The following is a 9,924-nucleotide window of genomic DNA, read 5'->3' on the forward strand; positions in this document are numbered from 1 at the left end:
TTCTTGGAGATCTCATCGATGTAATACTCTTTTGCGGTGTGTTTGTCAAGATCCAATGAATTGTGGCTTTAGGAACAAGATTATCTATGAATATTATTTGGTTCTTGTCTTAGTTCCTATATACATGATTTGATATCTTTGCAAGTCTCTTAGAATTACCAGTTTACTTTGGCCTACTAGATTGATCTTTCTTGCAATGGGCGAAGTGCTTAGCTTTGGGTTCAATCTTGCGGTGTCCTTTCCCAGTGATAGTAGGGGCAGCAAGGCACGTATTGTATTGTTTCAATCGAGGATAAAAAGATGGGGTTTATATCATATTGCTTGAGTTTATCCCTCTACATCATGTCATCTTGCTTAATGCGTTACTCCATTCTTATGAACTTAATACTTTAGATGCATGCTGGATAGCGGTAATTGTGTGGAGTAATTGTATTAGATGCAGAATCGTTTCGATCTACTTGACACGGATGTGATGCCTATATTCATGATCATTGCCTTAGATATCTTCATAACTATGCGCTTTTCTATCAATTGCTCGGTAGTAATTTGTTCACCCACCGTAATACATGCTATCTTGAGAGAAGCCACTAGTGAAACCTATGGCCCCCGGGTCTCTTTCCTATTATATTACATCTCTTTTATTTACATCGCATCTCGTTTACTATTTTTCAATCTTTACTTTCCAATCTATACAACAAAAATACCAAAAATATTTACTTTACTATCTCTTTTTGATCTCACTTTTGCGAGTGACCGTGAAGGGATTGACAACCCCTTTATCGCGTTGGTTGCAAGGTTCTTGATTGTTTGTGCAGGTACTAGGTGACTTGTGCATTGTCTTCTACTGGAATGATACCTTGGTTCTCAAAATTGAGGGAAATACTTATGCTACATTGCTGCATCACCCTTTGCTCTTTAAGGGAAAACCAATGCATGCTCAAGAGGTAGAAAGAAGGATTTCTGGCGCCATTGCCGGGAAGATCTACGCCAAGTCAAGACATACCAAGTACCCACCATAAACTCTTCTCCCTCACATTACATTATTTGCCATTCACCTCTCGTTTTCCTCTCCCCCACTTCACAAAATTTACCATTTTATTCGCATCTTTTCCGTTCGTCGGTTTCTTGTCGTATCTGTTTTTGTGTGCAACCTTGTTTGCCGTTATTATGGATAGTTCTTCCTCTATCGCTTGCATTCTCGAGAACATGGTTCTCAACTTTAAACAAAGGGGAGGAGAAAATTTAAAAGATAGTCCACAGATACTACCCATTTCATTGATACCATTGCATATGTAGTGCAGACCCGTGCTTGCGAGTACTTTGGATGAGTACTCACTGTTGCTTTGCTCCCCCTTTCCCCCCTTTTTCCTTTCTTCTCAGATGCCACAACCAGATACTGGAGCCCAGAGCCGGACGCCACCTACGACAAGTCCTACTACACCGCGGGTGCCTACTACTACGTTTAGGCCGCTGATGACCGAGAGTTGTTTAGGAGGATCCCAGGCAGGAGGCCTTGATAACCCACAAGTATAGGGGATCGCGACCGTTTTTAAGGGTAGAGTATTCAACCCAAATTTATTGATTCGACACAAGGGGAGCCAAAGAATATTCTCAAGTATTAACAGTTGAGTTGTCAATTCAACCGCACCTGAAAGACTTAATATCTGTAGCAAAGTATTTAGTAGCAAAGTAATATGGAAGTAGCGGTAACGGTGGCAAAAGTAACAGTATTGGTTTTGTAGTGATTGTGACAGTGGCAACGGAAAAGTAACTAAACAAAGATCAATATGTGGAAAGCTCGTACGTAATGGATCGGTGATGGATAATTATGTCGGATGCGATTCCTCATGCAACAGTTATAACATAGGGTGACACAGAACTAGCTCCAGTTCATCAATGTAATGTAGGTATGTATTCCGAATATAGTCATACGTGCTTATGGAAAAGAACTTGGATGACATCTTTTGTCCTACCCTCCCATGGCAGCGGGGTCCTATTGGAAACTAAGGGATATTATGGCCTCCTTTTATTAGAGTACCGGAACAAAGCATTAACACTTAGTGAATACATGAACTCCTCAAACTATAGTCATCACCGGGAGTGTGACGCCCCGATTCAATCGTACACTAATCATACACGCAAACGTGTACGATCAATATTAGGGACTCACGGGAGGATATCACAACACAACTCTACAAATAAAATAAGTCATACAAGCATCATATTACAAGCCAGGGGTCTCGAGGGCTCGAATACAAGAGCTCGATCATAGACGAGTCAGCGGAAGCAACAATATCTGAGTACTGACATAAGTTAAACAAGTTTGCCTTAAGAAGGCTAGCACAAACAGGGATACAGATCGAAAAAGGCGCAGGCCTCCTGCCTGAGATCCTCCTAAACTACTCCTGGTCGTCGTCAGCGGGCTGCACGTAGTAGTAGGCACCTCCGGTGTAGTAGGAGTCGTCGTCGACGGTGGCGTCTGGCTCCTGGGCTCCATCGTCTGGTCGCAGCAATCGGGTATAGAAAGGGGAAAAGGGGGGAGCAAAGCAACCGTGAGTACTCATCCAAAGTACTCGCAAGCAAGGAACTACACTACATATGTATGCATTCGTATCAAATGGAAAAGGGGTAACATATGTGGACTGAACTGCAGAATGCCAGAATAAGAGGGGGATAGCTAGTCCTCCGAAGACTATGCTTCCGGTAACCTCCATCTTGCAGCATGTAGAAGAGAGTAGATGGTAAGTTCACCAAGTATCATCGCATAGCATATTCCTACCCGGCGATCCTCCCCTCGTCGCCCTGTTAGAGAGCGATCACCGGCTTGTATCTGGCACTTGGAAGGGTGTGTTTTATTAAGTATCCGGTTCTAGTTGTCATAAGGTCAAGGTACAACTCCAAGTCATCCTGTTACCGAAGATCGCGACTATTCGAATAGATTAACTTCCCTGCAAGGGTGCACCATAATTCCCAACATGCTCGATCCCCTTTGTCCGGACACAGTTTCCTGGGTCATGCCCGGCCTCGGAAGATCAACACGTTGCAGCCCTACATAGGCACAACAAAGAGGTCAGCACGCCGGTCTAAATCCTATGGCGCAGGGGTCCGGGCCCATCGCCCATTGCACACCTGCACATTGCGAACGCGGCCGGCGAGCAGACCTAGCCTCCCTTATACAAGAGCAGGCGTTCCAGTCCAACCCGGCGCGCGCCGCTCAGTCACTGACGTCACGAAGGCTTCGGCTGATACCACGACGTCGAGTGCCCATAACTGTACCCTCTTAGTTGGTTAGTGCATGTAGGCCAGTGGCCAGACTCAGATCAAATACCTAGATCTCGTTAAGCGTGTTAATTGAATTAACCGCGGACGCCGACCAGGACCAGTCCCACCTCTCTCCTAGGTGGTCTCCACCTACCCTGTCGCTCCGCCACAAAGATCCACTCAGAGGGCCGTCGGGACAAATGTCCTTTCGGACCCAATCCGTGAATCACTCGCGGGTACTCTTCAAGCCAACCCGTCTTTAGTCACCACAAGTATCATATAACATGTATATAAGTATATATCCGTGATCACCTCCCGAGTGATCACGGCCCGATAGTATAGCATGGCAGACAGACAAGAATGTTGGGCCACTGATAGTAAACTAGCATCCTATACTAAGCATTTAGGATTGCAGGTAAGGTATCAACAGTTGTAGCAACAATGACAGGTTGTGCATCAGAATAGGATTAACGGAAAGCAGTAACATGCTACACTACTCTAATGCAAGCAGTAGAGAGAAGAGTAGGCAATATCTAGTGATTAAGGGGGGGCTTGCCTGGTTGATCTGGCAAGAAAGAGGGGTCGTCAACAGCGTAGTCGATCGGGGCACCAGCAGCGGCGTCAGTCTCGGTGTCTAGCGAGATAAGAGGGGGAAGAAACAATAAATATTAAGCAAACAGATGCATAGCGATGCATGACATGACAAGTAGCGGTGCTATGGGTGCCCTAACGCGGTATGAGGTGGTACTGGTGAAGGGGGGAAACATCCGGAAAAATATCTCCGGTGTTTCGCATTTTCGGACAAATGAACCAGAGGGGGAAAGTTGCGTGTTCACTATGCTAGGGATGCGTGGCGGATGAACGGGCTACGTATCCGGGTTCGTCTCATCGTTCTGAGCAACTCTCATGTACAAAGTTTTTTCATCCGAACTACGGTTTATTTTATATTGATTTTTAAAAGAATTAAATAATTTTTAGCATTTATTTAATTATTTTAATTCAACACTATCCAGAACAGTGCATACTAACGTCAGCATGATGTCAGCAGTCAACAAAGGTGTTGACTGGTCAAATCGACGTATGGGTCCAGTGGGACCCACCTGTCAAACACTGTTTAGGTTAATCAAGGTTTAACTAATCTAATTACTGTTTAATTAATTAACACTAGTTAATTAGGTTAATTAAACATTAATTAATTAACTTAATTGATTTAATTAAGTAAGTAATTAATATATTATTATTATTATTATTTTTAAGAAAACGTTCTGGGGGTCAGGCCCCACATGTCATTGGCCTAGAAGTTCTAACGGGCGCTGGGCAGTAGCGGCGCCCGAGCGATGCTTAACGGAGCGGAGCCCCGTGGGGGAGACCGAACCCGGGCGACGGAGGACGCGCGCGGGGGCGAAGTGTGCGGACTAGCGCGGTGCTCCAGGGGCGCGGGCGTGCAAGAAGAAGCGGCGAGCGACGCGCGCGCGCACGCAGAGCGCTGCGGTGGCGATGCGTGGGCAGGGGCGCCGCGAGCTGTACGGGGGCGAGCGGGCGCTGGCTCGCGGGCATGCGAGGCGACGTGCTAGGCCAGAGGCGGGAAGCAGGGGGGCGAGGCCATGGCCGGAGCGGGACACGACCGGCGGGAGGGCGGCGATGGGGCTGCAGAGGCGGGGCGGAGCTGAGGGAGCCGAGCTGTGCGCGACAAAGGGAGGCCTCGGCGGAGCGGGAGGGTGCGGTGTCACATGCAAGCGAGAGGGGGGCGGCGGGCGCGTGGGTCTGCGAGGCGACAGCAGCACCGGCGAGGCGGGACCACGCACGGGGCGAGCGGCGAGCGGGAACCAGAGCGGATGCGGTCAGGGTCAGGCGTGGGTGAGGCGAGGTCGAACGAGGCGCGGGCGAAGCGTGGGCAGCGCCCGGCTATGGGCGCGGTCGTGGACGCGCACGGACGGGGGTGGGCGCAGCACGGGGTGGCCGTGGGGGGCGGATGGCGCGAGCGCGGTGGTCGGCGGGCAGAGGGAGAGACGGAGGGGGTCCCTCACCCTACGTTGCAGGGGATCGGGCGGCGAGGGTCGATGGCGCTCGTTGGGGAGGATGATGGGGACAAGCGACGAAGACTGGGAGTGGTCCGACGACGATGTGGTCGAGCGTCAGGGATCGGCGACGGAGAGGACGCCGGCGATGGCACGGACGAGCGGCGAGGGGCCCTGACGGGCAGTGCCAGGGCAACGGGAAACGGCGTCGAGGGAGAGTTCATCCCCGATCCAGATCTGGATCGAGGTAGGGGGAAGGAGGGACGTGGGGAGCGAGTGGGGGGAGTGGGCTAAGGGTTCGGTTGCTCGGGGGGATAAGGTGGGATGGGACGGGCCTTCTGGTGGCCTGATGGCTAGCTGGGTCGAGGCCCAGTGAGGTAGGGGGGTTTTCTCTTTTGTTTTAGTTTAGTTATTGTTTTCTATTTTCTACTTTCTTTTATTTCTTCTTTTCTGTTTTATTAATTTTTTGTTTTTACAAACTACCCAAGTTGTACCTTAAATATTATTAATACTTATGCCACTACCACAATTAACTTGGCACCTAATATAAAATAGTTTGTAATTGTTTATTATTTTATAATCATTTTAACTAATTGTTTTTGCTACTATTTTATTCATTTTTGAGTATTTACACATTTTATACAAGTGTGGTTTCTCCACCTTTATTACTTAGGATTTATCTGTCCCAGCTTGAACATTTTAGTTTTAATGTTAGAAAACTTTTGATGTTTGCCTTTATTTTAAATTTGAATTTGAATCGTTTTTGAACCATTGCGAGATTAACAACAGTAACCGTGGTGATGTGGCATCATTAGCATGGAGTTACTGTAGCTTAATTATCCGGGCGTCACAATTCTCCTCCACTACAAGAAATCTCGTTCCGAGATTTAGGAGGTAGAGTAGGGGGGAATTTTGGTTATGAAATTCTATCGAGTCTTCTCAGTGTTGGTTGCTCTTCTCGAAGAGGTCGATCAATTACATTGACGTCTTCATTCCTCTACTTCAGGCCATCATGACAAAGCCACCATCCTTTCTTCGGAAATTTCATCGTACTTACGAAAGGACAATGGGTAACTTCGGAAGAATGAACCTTACAAGGTTGACTATCTAGCAGATAACTCGGGGAAAGTGGTAGAAAGCAACTCTCGAATAGATACTTAAGAAGATATCGAGAGCAAAGTAAGAAGGTACCATGAGAAGTTTCGAGCGGGTAGGCAATCGTTCGATGCCTAATCAGAAGGTGAAAGGGGTTCAGAGCAACGAGAATAAGTATTGCGTATGATACCAGAATAAATCACTAGGAAGGTGGCTCGTGATTTACATACGAAGTCAAGCGCAAGGAATATTTCAGAGTCAAGGTTGTACATGAGAGTCAGGTTTCGATCCTTGTGGAACTGTGGGTTATGGGCCCACCATGTTAGTTAAAAGTAGAAAGGCGCTAACATTTTGCACGGCCATGATGGCAGGGTAGGTCAGGGGTTGGCCTATCAATTATGTTGGCAACAACGTCGGTACCAAGGGCGAGGGACAAAGAGAACCATTTTCCTGCTTGTTAAACGAGGCAGACCAATAGGCAAAGTTCTCGTCCATCGGTGGTTACCGGAATGTCATCAACCATAGTAAAATGGTTTTACTGACAAAGTTATACACCGAGGTGTTTACATAAGTAGTGAATTATTACTGCTTAGATTATATAAATCACAAGAAAGGTCAAACGAAACGATGGAAAGGAAAATGTGATTATCAGATTAAACGGAACAACGGAAAGGAAAAATGTGTTTAAACACATAATTCAGGGGTATATCCTTTCCAAAGCTAAGCAGGGCACGATATACGTGTCAGGAGATCAAAGGCACGGCCATATAGATAAAAGGGGTAAGAAGAACCGCGATATGTACCCATACAACGGTGTTTGGATAACTGTTCAAGACACATTTAGTATTGTGCTTCAAATGTTCTTGTTGAAATTGGAGTACCATAGACAAGCTTCGAGATAGCATTGACATGGTCATCAGGTGAAGATCAGACTTTGGAAACACAAAGGATCCATCAGGAATAACTTGTAGAATAAGTCTTACGATTTTCTCATGGAAGAATGGATAACCTTACTGAAAAGGAAACTACAACAATAGGGCCTCCGATCACATGTGCTAGGCATGATATCACCTTACCGGGTCATAGTTAAAGACCAATGTTATTAACTCTTGGAAATATGTTCCAACCATCATATCTGACCGAGATTCAGATCTGATTGGTGCCAGGATACCTCAGACTCGGGATGCCCGAGAAGAAGAGGTGCAACACAAATTGACGAGATGACCATGTAACGCTCTCGGGAGATGAACTATGGAAGCGAGTTCCAAAACAAGAGTTCATCATTAAACCAAGGAGAGGATGAGGAGGTGGCTGATGGACTTAGCGACAATTCATCGAGATTTACAGAAAGATAGATCTCCACAATTATGTTATCAAGGAGGTAACAACTGTCATATCAAACGATATAACGATGTATGCTGGAGGGAAAACATACATAATTAAACATTGGTTGAAAGGTGCACCCGAAATATGGGTTGGGTAGCACGATCAATGTTAGAATGATGACTTGATAATGAAACTATCAGCCATTCACTTTGAAATAATAGGGTTGCTAGTGATATGAAATTATCACAACAGAGTTCACTCAACACGGGGGGGGGGGGGAGGGGGGCCAAGAAAGAATGGTGATGGCGAGAAGCATCACCGTATTAAGAATTTCATAAGAGGTGGTGAAACTCTCACGACATTCTTGACATAAAAGATGGTAATACTCCAATGTAAAGAAGAACAATTGCTGGATAGCAAGGAACTCAAGGTGTAACACAAATCAAGAACAAGTTTGTGTTAAAAGGAAGGTAAGGATGTTGTCGATGGTAACTCAAATTAACAAGGAACGAGAATGGCACTTATCATCAAGAATTCCATTGATATCCTGGAAGGAGTCAAAATGTTGATGTTGATCATGACAATTTGTTGTCGATAGGATCCACGAAGTAATTGAACAGCGACTGCATCAAGCAAAAGGACAGATGCATCAAAAGACTATTGGAGCCACAGATACGATACAAACTCGGGGTCAAGTTTGTTGTTCGAGGTGAAACGATAAGAAGAGAAAATTGATGAAAGCTTAGTTCATCGACGAAAGTTGTGCTCCGGGAATAAGGACCAGGTAGCACAGTCAAGGTTTACCATGATGATGATGTAGTAAATCGGCTGGGAATGACTTGAAGGATTAGTAAACTCGTAAGCAATGAAAATTCCTGAGAGTTATTGAACTGGAGTGCAGAATCGATTCACTTATCGGTGGTCTCGAGTGAAATAACTCAGAACCCGGGGGGAATCTGAAATCGGTGAGAAGCAATACTAGATGAAGCCTCATAGGAAGCAACACAGTTCTTTGATATTCTTGAGATACTGGAGGGTATTACTTGAAGGAAGATCGACATAGGGGTTGCGGGGATGTCTTGATCCGCAGAAGACAAGTGTTTTCACTTGCTTGAGAAATGGGATCAAGTAGAAAATATGGTCAGAACCACGATTGCAAATGATCAATTCACAGATACCAGACGATATCATATCAAGGAAATACTTATTATTACAAGAAGCTTCCATGTTAGGATCTACATCATGTCCATGGGCATGAACACAAGTTCAAGGTCGACTCCCACTTCTTCAATGTATAACCTTCCATTCACCTCTCGCTGTTCGAAAATGACATTAGTTGTTGTAGCGACCAGACCTCAAACAGTCTGATCTCTGTGCTCCGGTGTCATCCCTGGATCAGTAATGCTGACACCACACAGTACTCGGAGGATTTATAGCGGGGTAGCAATCACACACTTATTACATCGAGTGTCTCAAAAGAGAACTTAATACAATAAATATGGCTTAAGGCCATCTAATAACGATAACAACGGAAGGCTTGGAAGATAAGTGAGTCCATCAACTCCAACGGCATCACTGAGTATAGAACCACAACCTAACACTCCTTATTCGTCGTCTGAAAAGTCTGCAACATTAACGTTGCAGCCCGAAACGGGTCAGCACATGGAATATGCTGGCAAGGTAACACATAGAGAGTAATGGAAAGGAAATAGCTATACTATATGCATATTTGGCTGGTGGAAAGCTCTATGGTTACAGTTTTGCGTAAAGCCAATTTTTCCCTACTACAAAGGAATAAATTTATTTAACTATCATGGTAGTTGTTAAACATTGAGAATGGTTGACAGCATTCTCAATCCCAATTAAGCATCATCATTAAACATAACCCAACAAAATTAATTTTAGAGTAACATGTTGAGATTCACATGAAAATCCAAGTACTAGATACTCAAGATGTCCATAACCGGGGACACGGCTAACCATGATTAGTTTATTACACTCTGCAAAGGTTTGCGACTATTCCCCACAAGACTCGATCGGCTCCGTTTGGTTTCTCGCACTACATGGCGTTTGAGAAGACGGATGACCGAGACATAGTATTTCAGAAGAGCTAGCACCTTATGATTGGGTAGACCGTACCACCTATATCCCCTACATCTGCTAGTCTACCACTGTAAGAGTTCGCACAACTTAGTCAACTATGCTAGAGCCCATAATAACTTGT

General features: G+C 45.4%; 1 long non-coding RNA gene across 1 annotated transcript; it reads right to left on the reverse strand.

Moving 5' to 3' along the window:
- Positions 1–1,904: 1,904 nt before the first annotated feature.
- On the reverse strand, positions 1,905–5,551 carry LOC147979088 (uncharacterized). Its single transcript, XR_015599675.1, has 3 exons — positions 5,289–5,551; positions 3,818–3,895; positions 1,905–2,500 (listed from the first exon to the last, which is right to left on the reverse strand). It is a non-coding gene; the product is annotated as an uncharacterized LOC147979088 (long non-coding RNA).
- Positions 5,552–9,924: the final 4,373 nt, after the last annotated feature.

This window comes from Triticum urartu, chromosome 3A (genome assembly GCF_056163025.1).
Source record: "Triticum urartu cultivar PI428250 chromosome 3A, HENAU_Tu73, whole genome shotgun sequence".
Classification (NCBI taxonomy): domain Eukaryota; kingdom Viridiplantae; phylum Streptophyta; class Magnoliopsida; order Poales; family Poaceae; genus Triticum; species Triticum urartu.